Source organism: Aythya marila (genome assembly GCF_965140915.1).
Source record: "Aythya marila genome assembly, chromosome: 18".
In the NCBI taxonomy this organism is placed as follows: Eukaryota; Metazoa; Chordata; class Aves; order Anseriformes; family Anatidae; genus Aythya; species Aythya marila.
This window is the reverse complement of record NC_139059.1, coordinates 12,298,621-12,313,677: the sequence shown is the minus strand read 5'-3', so window position 1 is coordinate 12,313,677 and position 15,057 is coordinate 12,298,621.

Here is a 15,057-nt window from a genome sequence, read left to right as displayed (position 1 = left end):
TAGACAGCCATATCAGCTTAGAGCAGCATTCTGTCTGGCATTCTGTGAATGAGTGTATATAGGACTGGTGAAAATCCAATTTCACATTTTCTAATGTACTTATAATTTTATGTAAACATATCATCTTCCCACCTGGCTGTTCCTTTTCCAGAGTGAAACATCATAGTCTGGACAGCCTGTCTCCAGGGCTCCCATCAATTTTATCATCTTTCTAATTGCACAGGCCAGAATTGTGGATAGTGTGGGCTGTGGTTTATTGGCCCAGGAAAATGATTTCTGCTTTTTTCTCAGTTGATCCTAATCATTCCTAACATTGTTTGTCCTTTGTGGCCAGTATTAAGCATCTGGTTGTATTCACCATCTGGTAGCATGCTTATCTCCTAACCCTGGTACTCCTTTCAGAGATTTTTATAGGGTTTGGTCTATGCACAGCTCAAAGACAATGTATGGACAGAGATGCTGATGTTTGGTTTCAGCTGCATAAAAGGTTTTTATGACTGATGACTATACAGCCTGGCTACAGGCTGTATAGTCATCATATAGGCTATATTAGCCTGACTATACAAGGCTAATGTAGATGTGGCTTTCAGCAAAATGACAGTGAGTGAGACTGGAGTGGCACAAAACAGCTAACAGAGCAGTGGAGAGACAGGTAAAATCTGTTATTTGAAGATGAGCGGCTCTTGACTATTAGAGTTGCAGCATTACTCATACTTCTCGTGTTCCCAGCAAACATTAGTGGAACATATCTGGGTAGTGGGTGCTGGCCGAGGAGGTGACGTTCAGGATGACCTTTCTATCATCCACCTAAGCAGCTGAGGGGCTCCTGTTACAGAGCAGGGGAGTGGGGTGGGCAGACTAGGAGACCTCTGGGTAAGACAGAGAAAAAAGAGAGCAAGTGGCAAAAGGGGGAGGGAAGGAAAATCAGGATTAGGTGCATAATATTAGCACTAGCAACAACTGTATCCTAAAAAAGGGATCAATGAAGTGATATAATCCTATGCTGACACTCATCTGTGACAGATGAACAAATCCCACTTCTGAGTAGGTTTCAGTGCTCTAAGTGGAAATATACTGGTACTGGAATTTATATAATCCTGTTCCCTTTAAACGTTAGAGTCTTCAAGGTTGGGACACACCATAGGACCTTCTGACTGGCAGAGTCACTGCAGGGCAGTTACCAGTAGGATACACAGAAAAAAAAAAAAAAAATCCAGCAGTGTTATCTATACTAACTTACTCTGTTGCAGAAAAGTTCTTTTTGCTTCCCCAGGAAATTTGTCAACAGCCTCATATTTTATCCATGGGTAGGCAGCCTAAATATTTTTTAATTGTTTTCTACGTCCATCTGAGATGCAGAGGGAAGCATACAAGTCCCTGTTCCCTCTGAAGACCAAATCAGACCAGCTCCAGCAGCAGACGGTGATGGTGACGTGCCATCACATAGCCAGCAGCCAGGGTGTCAGGGTACTGGTGCCCAGTGTGGAAGACCAGCATGTGGGAGGTCTAACTGTGCTTACATTCCCTGTCCTGTGGAGATCCCACAGGAGAGTGCCCATCCCACTGAAGTCTTTTAGGGACAGATCTTTTACTCTAAGTGGGTTGTCACAAGGTACTTGAAAAGTTTTGAGTTCATCCCAAAGGAGAATTGAACAATGAGCCCAAAGGAAAAGAGAAAATTACTTTGCATCTCAGGGAGGACTGTGGCCTGAAAAAATATATGCCAAATCTACTTAATCTCTAGGTGCAGTGCCAACTTCAGTCAACTACTGCTTTGTCAAGCAATACAGATGTATGTTGCCTTGCTTCCAAATAAGTCTTTCAGGTCCCTCAAAGTGCCTGCTTCTCCCTGAGAAGTCTTTCCAGGTAATCTTGGTTGTAGCGTCTAAGAGCAGAGCCATCCCAAAACTGTGCACTGCTCTCTGTCTCATATATTTGCTAAGCCTGGATTTTGCCCCTTAGTGTCCTGATTCAAAACCCTCAATGTGTGCTGAATTGTATTTCTCCAAGCAATATTGTGCTACTTCAGGGAACTTCTGGAATGGCGTGGCAGTGGTGTCTGCTCTGATGGAGGTATAAGAGTATTGTCATGAAACCCAAACAGCAAGGCTCAGGTGCTAGTTGATTTCCTCCTCTCCCGGTGCTCCTAACAGTGTGAAGCTGAACATGGCTTTACTGATGAACGGTGTCTGTAGAGAAATGTTTTCAGCAATTTGCTCTGCTATAACTGGAATACTGCTGCTGCGCTCACTAGATTTCCTGCAGTCCAGATCTATATAACCCCATCAGCTGCATTTATTTTAAGCTTTTCTCTGAGAGATATTTCTTTATGGCTGTGACCAATATTTTTCTCAAGACCTTTGTACAAGCCCTTATCAGGTGACAAGCAGCCTGACTCCACAAATAGAGTGCCAATGCAAAATGACCCTTATTCTCTATAAAGCAGTGAGAAATTCATTTTTCATTTCCACCAGTGTCCCACTTTGATCCTGATAATCCAGCAGGCTTTATAGTGGAGGCTGTCAGTCCTTTCCCTGTTATGTACCTACATCCTCCTTCCTGACATTCCTCAGAGTTGCTCAGCCTCTGCTCCCATCTCCTCTTCCACCTCTGGGATTGTTGTTTTTTTCTTGATATATTCTGTAACTGATAAAAAAAAAAATATAACAAACAACCAGCCAAACAACAACAACAACAGCAAATATGCACAGGTGGTAGCCACAAGCTGCGTTCATGCAGTGACCTGTGAGGTGGACCATTGTACTAGGAGCAGCACAAAAACTTGGACCACTTGGGCCTCATATGCTTAGCCCCTAAAGAGAAAAGCAGCTCCTGGGACCTTCCCTGCCTGGGGAGCAGGCCAGGAGTGGCCAAGGGCCAGTGGTGTTTGGGGGCTTCCAGATTCCATCTGGGAACAGTGGTCACTGTAGTCTTTAACCCTCTGGAAGCACTTGGCTTTTCACTGTATTCTCCCCACATAGCCTGCGCTCCTAAGTTTGAGAAGTGCTGGCTGCACTGCAGTGTGGTGTATGGGTATGAGTGATGAGCCTGGATGTGCCATGAGCATTCACAATAAAATAACATACTGACACAACAAATACAATTAAATAATTTATTCAAAACTAAAGTGAGTCTTTACAAAGCTCTTTTGATGTGGACTTCAAGTTAGATGGATATGTGCAGATTATGATTGTAGCATTTACCAAGTTTTTCCACAGATTTCTTCTGACTCTTCTTCCCTAAACCTGATGTCGATGTTGACATTTCTTCCAGTCCTCATATACTCTACCATCTTCTCACTCATTCCGCTTTCTTCACACACATCCAGCTCAGTCTTTTCCTGCCAGACTCCTCCCGGCAATCCCCAGCCAATTCTGAACCCACTTCAGTACTCTCACTACCTCTCTGTCTTGTTTTTCAGTTATTAATTTGTTCTGAGACAAGAGCTGCATGAAGGCACATCTAGCCACTCACATTACAATGTACTGGGGTCCCAATTTCATATTCGATCTGAGTATGTTCATGTGCTATTCTTGCACCATAATGCTGAGAGAGGGGAGGTGAATTTCTGCAATGCTGCTGGCCCTGCAGGAAGCTTGGAACAAGCCCTGGTTCTGCCTTCCTCACCCAGGGAAGGGGTTCATGAATTGGGGTCATCTTGATGATGAGCAAAATGTGAGCTTTCAGGTCTGCAGGCTTTGCTTCCATTTGTTGATGTCCAAGGGAAGGGATGTCCCTACCCACACCCCAAACAGACCGCTGAAGCACCCGTGCAGCTGCCATGTTCCCGATGGGACAGCATGTCCCAGGAGAGCAGAGTGAGCACCCAGGCACTGGTTTCACTCACTGTCATTCCACTGGCTTCAGAGGGGTCACTCTTGATTTATACTCTTACAAGTGGGAGCACACTCAGGCCTGTTTCTGATTTTTCACATTTCAGCTGACAAAGGAGCTGTGCCGGAGCAGGCCTTTCTGGGATAAGAATAGCATCTGCCATCTTAGGACACAGCACAGTTGTCCAGCTCCTACATGGCAACGCATCACAGTGAGATATAGAAGGCAAGCTACCCGCTGAGGAATGTCTTCAAGCGCTATTAGTGGAAGCATATCATCTACACAAGCAGGCATGGCTTCACGCAGGAGTCTTGCAAGGGCTGGCTATTTTTAGCTTTTGACACTGCCGATGAAGGGAGACAAATGACAAAGTGATCCTCCTGGCACAGGCAACCTCCAGAGCTCTCTGAGCAAGCCCCTTCTGCGAATGACTCTTGTCAAGGCTGCAGGGCCTGAGGGTGCAGGAGATGGGGGCCAGGAGGGAGCTGTGAATTTGCTGGGGACACGAGGCTGGACCTCGGTCCCACCAGCACTGCCCAGCTGCACTTACAGCAAGCTGTCCCTGAGGGCGTGCACCTGTCCCCGAGCTTAGGACATTCTGCTGCCTGATTTATCTTCAGCCACATCCCTGAGCGCTAGGGAGAGAACAGGGGGCATGAAACTTTGTGTAAGTGAAACACAAATCCTTTGCAGCCAGGACGATATTCATCTCTTGTCTGCTGAAGCTGTCTGTTTCTGAGTGGTTCTCTGGTATTAGGGATATTGGAGGCCTCTTTTCCTCTTCCCACCTATTGCAACTTCCCTCCCCAGCTTATTCACCTTCATTTAACATCTTCTTTGTTCTACTGGTATATAATTCTTTCATTCTTAATTATTTTCATTTCATATTATTCACATTTTTCTTCATTTTATTTTCAATGCTTTATGAAAATCAGATCTGCACATGGATCTGTCTGGGGAAAAAACACCCCCAGAGAAAAGTTTTCTGTCTTCCTGTGCTGGCCAAGTCCATCTCCCTCAGGAACTCACATTCAGCTGGACTGATGCACAGCAGCAGTGTTAGCTGTCAGGAAGAAGTGGTCAGGGGAGGGAATGTGCGTTAGGTAGTTTATAGAGTGCTTCCACTAAATGCAATCCTTCACCCATAGGGGATGGATCTGATGCTCACTCTTGCCCCTTGTCACAGTCAGTTTCCTGACCACATTCTCAGGTATGTCCTGTACTCCTACAGGTGAAGACTTGAGTTGATTCATCTGACAGATGAGAGGCACAACCATTCATTCACAGGTAAATTATTTTTCCAGTAGCCTAACCAGCTAAGCTGACTCCTATAACTCACAGCAGTCTGGCTTTGCCAAGTATGACCATGAAGCATAACTTCTCCCCAGCCTATCACAAGTGTGTGTGGTGTGAGCAGCCCGTCCTGGACTGCTAACCTAAAGATCGGGTTGGCAATAAAGAAAAAGGCTTCACCCCTGTCATGGTGCCATAGGATGAAGCTCAGGTTCCTACAGTGTAACGTCACCAGGTGGAGACTCAACCAGGATCCCAAACAACTGGTTAAAACTATCTCCATGTTGGGGTAGGGTGGCAGGCTGCATGGTGGGGATGTCAGACACATCTTTGTGTGCTTCTTGGAGGCTTTCCAGTAGTGATGTATTCCTATTTGTGTGGGTCTGAACCATCACAGCTCAGCATGGGTCAAGCTTCCATGCAGTAACTTGAGCTGTGAAGTTTTCTGACAGTGGCTGCACCTTATTTTCAATCATTGTTTTTATTGCATGAAGTTGACATTATACAAAGCTGACCACAGACTTTCCATACAGCCACATTGCCACCAGCAGGCCATGAGCCCAGTTCTGTGCTTGTGCTCCCAGGACCCTCAGCTCCTACTTAGCCAGACCAGATCTACAAGTACGTCATTTTATGCCAGTGCAGGCACCAGTGTCCAGATATGATCAGCCTGGTGACTCAAGGCTACCAAGTGGAAAGCCGGTGTCTCCCAGTTGCCATTCTGCAAAACCTGTGGTGACTCAGAGCCAAAGCATTAAACCAAAATAAAGTTAACCCCACTTTTTGAACTGGGAGAGAGCTCTATTGCTGGCAGAAAGGAGTTGGTGGGGCAAGGATAGTGCTAAAGCTAAAGCCACATCCCCACATCCCCTAGGACTGCAAGGGATGCTGTGCTCTGCCCACTGTGCTTGAGCAGATAGCAAAGGGTCTCAGGAGATTATGGACTATGTAGCTGGGGCAAGAGCAATCAGCAAATTTGGAACCAAAGGGAGAAAAGAAGGCTGAGAGACTTACAAGACATATCCAAGCTGATACTGAGATACATTGGAATGATTAATGACAGCCCCTTGATTAGGGTTGCTAGACTGTGTAAAGAGTCAGCAATTTCCTGTTGGTGCTGCACAGCTACTCCTAAGCAAATTACAGCTGTTCTACTACAGCTCTGTGAAGTCGGTTATTGTACTGTGTAGCCAGTCATTTGACACTGTGCGCTAGGCTAATCAACATGACCTAAGAACAAAAGCAGGACTTTGATTTGCATCCTGAAACACTGCAGTGATCAGCTGAGAACAAGATGCAGGCTGTCTCCTGGGAAAGTTTTGCTTCCAAACAGCAGTAGCTGAAACACGAGTAATCTCCTGAGAGCTGAAAGGGTGACATGTCCAGATCTGTCCCATCTGGTGGGACAGATTCAGTCCTGATTTTCCAAAATCACAGACCCATAACAGTGGACGGTCACTGCCAACTGGAGGCCTGTCTTGAAAGGGTCATGATGCAGGGACAGTCTGGGAGGAAATGAATGGCTGGACTGACTGAGAAGTTTTATCAAAGTTACAGGTTTCTCAGACAAGCTGAAGATACTCACCTCATCATGAAGAAGACCAAGAAAGAACAAGCACTTCCTTTTTGAGGGAGCAGTGTGTGCGGATGTTATTGAGCACTGTTTGAGTCAGCCCAGGCAGGCAGCAGGAACAACCACAGACTTGCAGCTAAAACACAGAGTAGATTTATTCTTGTTACCTCATCAACTGGGGGACCCCAAGAAACACCTGGGCAGAAGCACACAAGTGGGGACAGAGGTACTGTGAAGCTCAGTCCAGACTACAAGATCACTGGCCTTCTGTTTACACCTGCTTTTATCAAGGGTTCAAGCAGGTGCAGTTTTTTCCACCATGCGGTGTTCTTCATTGTGCTTCTTTGATCTCTGTACCAAGGGCAGGAGATCAAGCTCATAAAATAGGGTGCCTCTGACTCTACCAAACATCAATGTTATCTATACACAGACATCACACAGAATCACACAGAATCACACAGAATTTTCTGGGTTGGAAGAGACCTCAAGGTCATCGAGTCCAACCTCCAACCTAACGCTAACAGCCCTCCACTAAACCATTTCCCTAAGCTCTACATCTAAGCGTCTTTTGAAGACTTCCAGGGATGGTGACTCCACCACTTCCCTGGGCAGCCTGTTCCAATGCCTCACAACCCTTTCAGTGAAGAAGTTCTTCCTAACATCTAACCTAAAACTCCCCTGGCTCAACTTAAGCCCATTCCCCCTTGTCCTGTCACCAGGCACGTGGGAGAACAGGCCAACCCCCACCTCGCTACAGCCTCCCTTGAGGTACCTAAAAAGAGCGATAAGGTCACCCCTGAGCCTCCTCTTCTCCAGGCTGAACAAGCCCAGCTCCCTCAGCCGCTCCTCATAGAACTTGTTCTCCAGGCCCCTCACCAGCTTTGTCGCCCTTCTCTGCACCCGCTCAAGCACCTCCATGTCCTTCTTGTAGCGAGGGGCCCAAAACTGAACACAGTACTCGAGGTGCGGCCTCACCAGAGCCGAGTACAGGGGGACAATCACCTCCCTAGCCCTGCTGGTTACGCTGTTCCTGATACAAGCCAGGATGCCGTTGGCCTTCTTGGCTACCAGAGCACACTGCTGGCTCATATTCAGCCGACTATCCACCATCACTCCCAGGTCCTTCTCTGCCTAGCAGCTTTCCAACCATTCCTCTCCCAGCCTGTAGCTCTGCTTGGGGTTATTGCGCCCCAGATGCAGGACCCGGCACTTGGCCTTGTTAAACTTCATGCAGTTGACCTCAGCCCATCGGTGCAGCCTATCCAGATCCTCCTGCAGAGCTTTCCTACCCTCAAGCAGATCGACACACGCACCTAACTTGGTGTCATCTGCGAACTTACTGAGGGTGCACTCGATGCCCTCGTCCAGATCATCGATGAAGATATTAAAGAGGACCGGCCCCAGCACCGAGCCCTGGGGGACGCCACTAGTGACTGGCCTCCAACTGGACTTGGCTCCATTCACCACGACTCTTTGGGCCCGGCTATCCAGCCAGTTTCTAACCCAACGAAGCGTGCGCCAGTCCAAGCCAAGAGCAGCCAGTTTCTTGAGGAGAATGCTGTGGGAGACGGTGTCAAAAGTCTTGCTGAAGTCAAGGTAGACCACATCCACAGCCTTTCCCTCATCCACCCAGCGCGTCACTCTGTCATAGAAGGAGATCAGGTTCGTCAGGCATGACCTGCCTTTCATAAAGCCATGCTGACTGGGCCTGATTGCCTGCTTCCCAATGCTAATTGCTAAAAGATATGCTAATTGCCAAGCACACAGAGCACAAAGAGAAGTAGGTACAATTGATACGCTTTTCTACATTTCTACTCACTAGACTTTACACATTCCCAGCTGGGGAGTCACTTGAGTGTATTTACAATCCTCCTCACCAGTCTTCCATTTTGATCCCATCCTCCTCACTAATCTTCCACTTTTAACCCCTTACTCCCAACAAGCATACAACTCACTATCTCCTGAGGTTATCTCACAGGGGGACAGAGGGTTGTTGGAACTAAATCCTTACCATACAAACCTTTCTATGATTTTATGATACTGTGACTTGCATAATTGATTATGATGGCAGGGCCAACCCAACCATAGTCATTGCTAAGGTGCATGGATGTAGTGGACAAGGAGGGACAAAAGAACTGGTTGTAAAAGTACACCTTGTACACGCTCATGAGTCAGGCCACTGAAGAACATCAAAACAACCAGCAGGTGAATCAGGCTGCTAAGATTGAAGTGGCTCAGCAAGATCTGGACTGGCAATGTAAGGATGAATTATTTATTGTTTGATGGGTCCAAGACACCTCAGGCCACCAAGGAAGAGATGCAACATATAGGTGGGTTTGTGATAAAGGGGTGGAATTGACCATGGACACTATTGAACAGGTTACTCATGATCGTGAAATGTACAGCAAGCAGTTAAAGCCCCTGATATGGAGGATGATGTCTGAAATATAAATATAGGGATGCCTGACAGATTGATTATATCACACTCCAACAAACCTGATACATCAATCACCATGTGTATACAATGGTGGAAATAACCACCAGATAGCTGAAGACATATTCTGTGCCCCATGCCTCTGCCTAGAATGCTATTCTGGGTCTTGAAAAGCAAGTCTTAAGGTGACATGGCACCCCAGAAAGAATCAAGTCAGACAAAGGGACTCATTTCAGCTGTTCAGGACACTGGCTGGCAGAGTCCCTTGGGAGGCAGTTCTGAAGGGCAGAGGAGTCCAGGAAGGCTTGGCACTCCTCAGGAAGGAAATCTTAATGGCGCAGGAGTGGTATGTCCCCATGTTCCCAAAGACAAGCCAGGGCAGAAGAAGACTGGCCTGGCTGAACAGAGAATTGTGGCTAGAGCTTATGAAAAAAAAGAGGGTTTATGACCTTTGGAAAAGATGGTGGGCCACTAAGGAGGTCTATAAGGATGTTGCAAGGCTGTGCAGGGACAAAATTAGAAAGGCCAAAGCTCATCTGGAGCTCAACATGGCAACTGCTGTTAAAGATAACAGAAAATATTTGTATAAATATATAAACACAAAAAGGAGAACTATGAATATGAGCCAGCAGTATGCTAAGGTGGCTAAGAAGGCCAACAGCATCCTGGCTTGTATAAGAAAGTATGGCCAGCAGGGCTAGGGAAGTGGTTGTCCCTCTGCACTCGGCTCTGGTGAGGCCGCACCTTGAGTACTGTGTTCAGTTTTGGGCCCCTCACTACAAGAAGGACATTGAGGTGCTGGAGCCTGTCCAGAGAAGGGCAATGAAGCTGGTGAAGGGTCTACAGAGCAAGGTTTATGAGGAGTGGCTGAGGGAACTGGGGTTGTTTAGGCTGGAGAAAAGGAGGCTCATGGTGGGCCATATTGTATTTTTTATTTACCTTAAAGGAGATTGTAGCGAGGTAAGGATTGGGATTTTCTCCCAAGCACCAAGTGATAAGATGAGAGGAAATGGCCTTAAATTGCACCAGGGGAGGTTTAGATTGTATATTAGAAGAAATTTATTCACTGAAAGGGTTGTATGGCATTGGAACAGGCTGCCATCCCTGGAGGTCTTCAAGAAATGTGTAGATGTAAAACTTATTAGCATGGTTTAGTGGTGGACCTGTACTAGGTTAAATGTTGGACTAGATGATTTCAGAGGTCTTTTCCAACCTGAATGATTCTATGATTCTATAATTCTATGAGCATCCCCTCAGATAAAAGGAACTTACACAAAGTATCGTTCCAGTTGTGGGTTTGCAGTAGCTAGATTTATACTGGTAGGAAGTAATCTTCCATTTGCTGATGGACACAAGCATTTTCTGTCAACTCTGCTTCTGTACCACTATCAATAAAATAGCTATATGGCACTTAAGATGTTCCAAATGTTGGTGTTTAGAAGAGAGTAATTTTCTTTGTAAGTTAAACATAAGAAGAAATCTGGGTTCAAGTCTTACCGCTGTCATCACCATGTTTGAGCAATTTTGACCTCTAAGTTTAGATATTTGGCAGGCCTCTTCCATGACTCTTGCTTGAATTTCCTTACCTTGTCAAATGAAGGTGAAAATATATCAATGTACAAACAGATATGATATGTCAAACATACAATGTAAACAAAATTACAATATTAATGCTTAGTTTCACTGCTATGTCACTGCATGGGAGAACAAGACTGGTCCAGCCTGTTAACCTACAGCCTACATACAGTTGCATTACAAGTTTAGTATTTCTACTCTATGTGTAGCACTTCATAAAGTTAGCCCATTTCTGAGCTACTCAGTGTTTCAGCTCTGAGCAGATGAGGACTTGAACTTTAATGGTCTCATATGCTTGTTACACTGGAAATAGTTATCAAAGGAACTGTAACGTTAGCAGCAAAATCCTCCAGATTTGAATAGTAGTTTGAAGCTTTTCTACCCAGTGGGACCAGCCACCATAATTCTGCTTGTGGTTTCCCAATGAGAAATGTCTGTTCAGCTATTTTGTTCTGTATATGTGTGTTGTGGTTTAAGCCAACAGGCAGCTAAGCGTGACACATCCCTTTGCTCACTTCCCCCACCCCCAGTGGGATGGAGGAGAGAATCAGGAAAACAAGAAAGGTAAAACTTATGGGTTGAGATAACAACAGTTTAGTAAGTCAGAAAAGGGAGGGAAAATAATTAAATTAATTACCATAATTTCTCACCACCTGCTAACTGATGGCAAACCAGACCCCAGGAATTATTCCCCCCAGCCAACCTCCCCCAGTTGTATTGTTCAGCATGCTGCCATATGTTATAGAACATCCCTTAGGCATATAGAACAACCCTATAGGCATCAGCTGTCCTAGTTGAGTTCCCTCCCAGCTTCCTGTGCACCCTCAACCTCCTCACTTCAAGGGCAGTATGTGAAGCTGAAAAGTTCTTGGCTTAGTGTAAGCACTGCTCAGCAACAACTAAAACATCAGTGCATTAACAGCATTATTCTCCTCCTAAATCTGAAACACAGCACCATGACAGCTACTAGGAAGAGAATTAACTCTACCCTACTTGAAACTAGAACAATAACTACCCCTTATTACATACCATCTACATGATGTTCAGGTTCCACAGTTTTCAATGCATCCTAATTAATACCTGCCTTTCGTGTCTTTTGATATATACAGAGATATCATTCCTTTAGTCCATGGGCCATCCTTCTAAAGTGTCTGTTGAGTTTGTTCAGTCCGTGACTTTGGGCTCCAGCTGTCATAACAGTCCTTCGGGGCTGGAGAGATGGTGAGTGGTGCTGGATAGTTGCACACTGAAGCTATTTCTGGTCCATCACCACTGCACTTCTCCAGCTCTATCACTACTGCACTTTGCTCAGTTCCATTAAAATTCATTCATTATTAATCTGTTTAATTCTTATTGTAATACCATTGACATGGCATATAGTAACCATAGTAATGATGACATACATTTTAATATAACAATTAACATCACACAATTATAATCATCGGCTATTCTTACCAATATCAAATCCCATTGAGGTACACAGATGGGTTTACTTTTGCCCGAGGCAGAAATAACCCATACTGTCTTTCCCAGCATGTTTTTTTACTTGCATTACAGGGACTTTATCCCCTTCTACAGTACATAACAATTTTGATTAGGCAGGACCAGCTCAATTGGCATCTTCCCTAGAGTTGAATAACTACCTGGCCTTTGCTGAACGTATATGCCAATGTTTGAATGTCTGAGCACCCATTGCTCTTAGAGTTGTCTTTAACAGTCCATTTTATAGTTTGAGTTTTGCCAGAACCTAGTGCATGATAGGGGTTATGATAAACCCACTCAATGCCCTGTTCTTTGGCCTAGCTGTCTGTGAAGATGTTTCAGAAATCACAGATTGACAAGGATCACAGAATCACCTAGGTTGGAAGAGACCTCCAAAATGACCTACTCCAACCTCAGACCTAACACTAACAAGTCCTCCACTAAACCATATCACTAAGCACTACATCTAAAAGTCTTTTTAAAGACCTCCAGGGATGGTGACTCCACCACTTCCCTGGGCAGCCCGTTCCAATGCCTAACAACCCTCTCAGTAAAGAAGTTCTTCCTCATATCCAACCTAAAACTGAACACAGTACTCGAGGTGCAGCCTCACCAGAGCTGAGTGCAGGGGGACGATTACCTCCCTAGCCCTGCTGGCCATCCTTTTTTATATAACTCTCGTGTAAAAACACTCTCTAATATAAAGATCCCCACCATCATATCCCCATGATCATATAAAGATCACCAACACCACCCCTTTCGTGCTGCCTGTCCCTTCTGAATAGCCTATAGCCAGACGTTGCAGCACTCCAGTCATGAGAGTGGTCCCACCACATTTCCGTGATGGCAACCAAGTCGTAGCCTGCCTGCTGCACGATGGCTTCCAGCTCCTCCTGTTTGTTACCCATGCTGCGTGCATTAATGTAGATGCACTTCAATTGGGCCATTGCCTTCTTCTCTGGCCTTGCCATTGTTCCCCCTGGCACAGCTCCAACAAGCCTTGTTTTAGCTCCGTCCCCCTTCTTACCTAGTTTAAAGCCCTCTCAACGAACCCAGCCAACTCCTGGGCTAGGATCCGTTTTCCCCTTAGAGATAGGGACCCGTCTGGGGGGACGGGACGGGACGGGACGGGACGGGACGGGACGGGACGGGACGGGACGGGACGGGACGGGACGGGACGGGACGGGACGGGACGGGACGGGACGGCCCCACCAGTCCCTTGTCGCCGTGCTCCCTAGAAGCAGCTTTTGAACGGCCGGGGAGGGGGCGCTGCTGGCTCCGCCTACGCCTCGTCAGCTTCCCTCGCGAGGGCTGCTGGGTCCTGGAGGCTCCCTCAAGTGGGCTCGATGCCGGGTAAATAAGGTAACTAATAATGCTTAATTTATTAATGCTTAATGCTTAAAAATTATTATGCTTCATAAAAATACTGTCATAGTATAATACCTAGCCCATTGCTTTAGAAACTATAAGCAAACCAAAATCATTTTGAATTTAAAGTTTTGTTATTGCGTGCAAAGTATTACCAATGGGAAGAGATCTATGGATCTGCCCATACTAACCATAGATAACAACTTTCTCTTGCATGGAGAAAATTCTTACAACACATCAAGGTAATTACAGTGACTCAGTCAGGGGCCAAACATTATTCATGTTACTACTATTCAAATAAACAAACAGTAATGGTGAAGTAGTTATATGAAGTCTCTTGCCTGTAATTCTCTGATCTTCTGCAACTGAATACCTGAATTCTGCTGTTCCTTGTTTTGTTTTGTTTTGTTTGTTTGTTTTTGTTTGTTTGTTTTTGTTTTTGTTTGTTTGTTTGTTTTGCATATGGCTAAATTCAAAGTTTTTCCTGTAAAGGAAATGTTCTTTTAATAAAAAGAAATTATGTCCAGTTAAAAGCAAATAGTAAATTTAGCATTCTTTTTTTCTCATACTTCCTTATCTTTTGAACTAAATGTTATAATTCTCCAAATCTACTAATATTTAGTGGGCTAGTTTAAATCTCATTCAAGCATTCTATTTCCTCATTCAAGATCCATACAAACTTCTTTTCTTATCTACAGTCCCTTCAACCTGTAACATAAACAATACAAAGATGGCTGAGGGAACAACTTAAGAATCTGCCCCTTCTCCTTGTGTTGAACGTTCTCATGTGGTACATTTGTCACTCCAGCTTGATCCTGGCTTTAGTGACGATATGAACTTTTTACCCCTCAATTTACAGGTCATCCAGTGCCTGCTGGTGGGCTTCTTTCAGGGTCTTCTTCTTTAGTCATTTCACAGTAGTTTCATCCAAACCTGTCATTTCTACAGTGAGATTTTAACCTATTGTAAGGCAAAATATTTAGAGGTCACTAAAAATTTTGGCTTTTATGCAGGCTAGTGATGACACAAAAGCAATAAACATGTTTTGAGACTTCTGAAGAGACAACTAATTGCATTCTATGGTCAAACTATAAAGTCTCTTTGCTTATATATCAATTGTTTTGAAGTCACAAAGCAATTCTGAACTTTCATTTTAGTGCATTTTTGTATGCTTATAGGTTAGTTTTGCTGCACAATTGAAGTGGACAAATTTAACACCAGGCTTACATATTCCCTTGCACAACATGTTATTCTTCAAGCAGACTGCTCCTTTCCATCCTAAATATAGAAAGAGCAACTATTATTAGACATGCAAATAGCAGAAATAAAAAGTACCTTGTTTTCTGTGGCAAGCTTTTGCTTTTCAGCCTTGGTCAACATTAACTCAAGATCACCAATAAATTTCTTCAGTTCAGAACATTTGTTCTCCAGTTTTGTCTTTCTGCCTGTGAGATAATCATTTATCTCTCTTCATCCTCTATTTTTTCCATTACCTCTG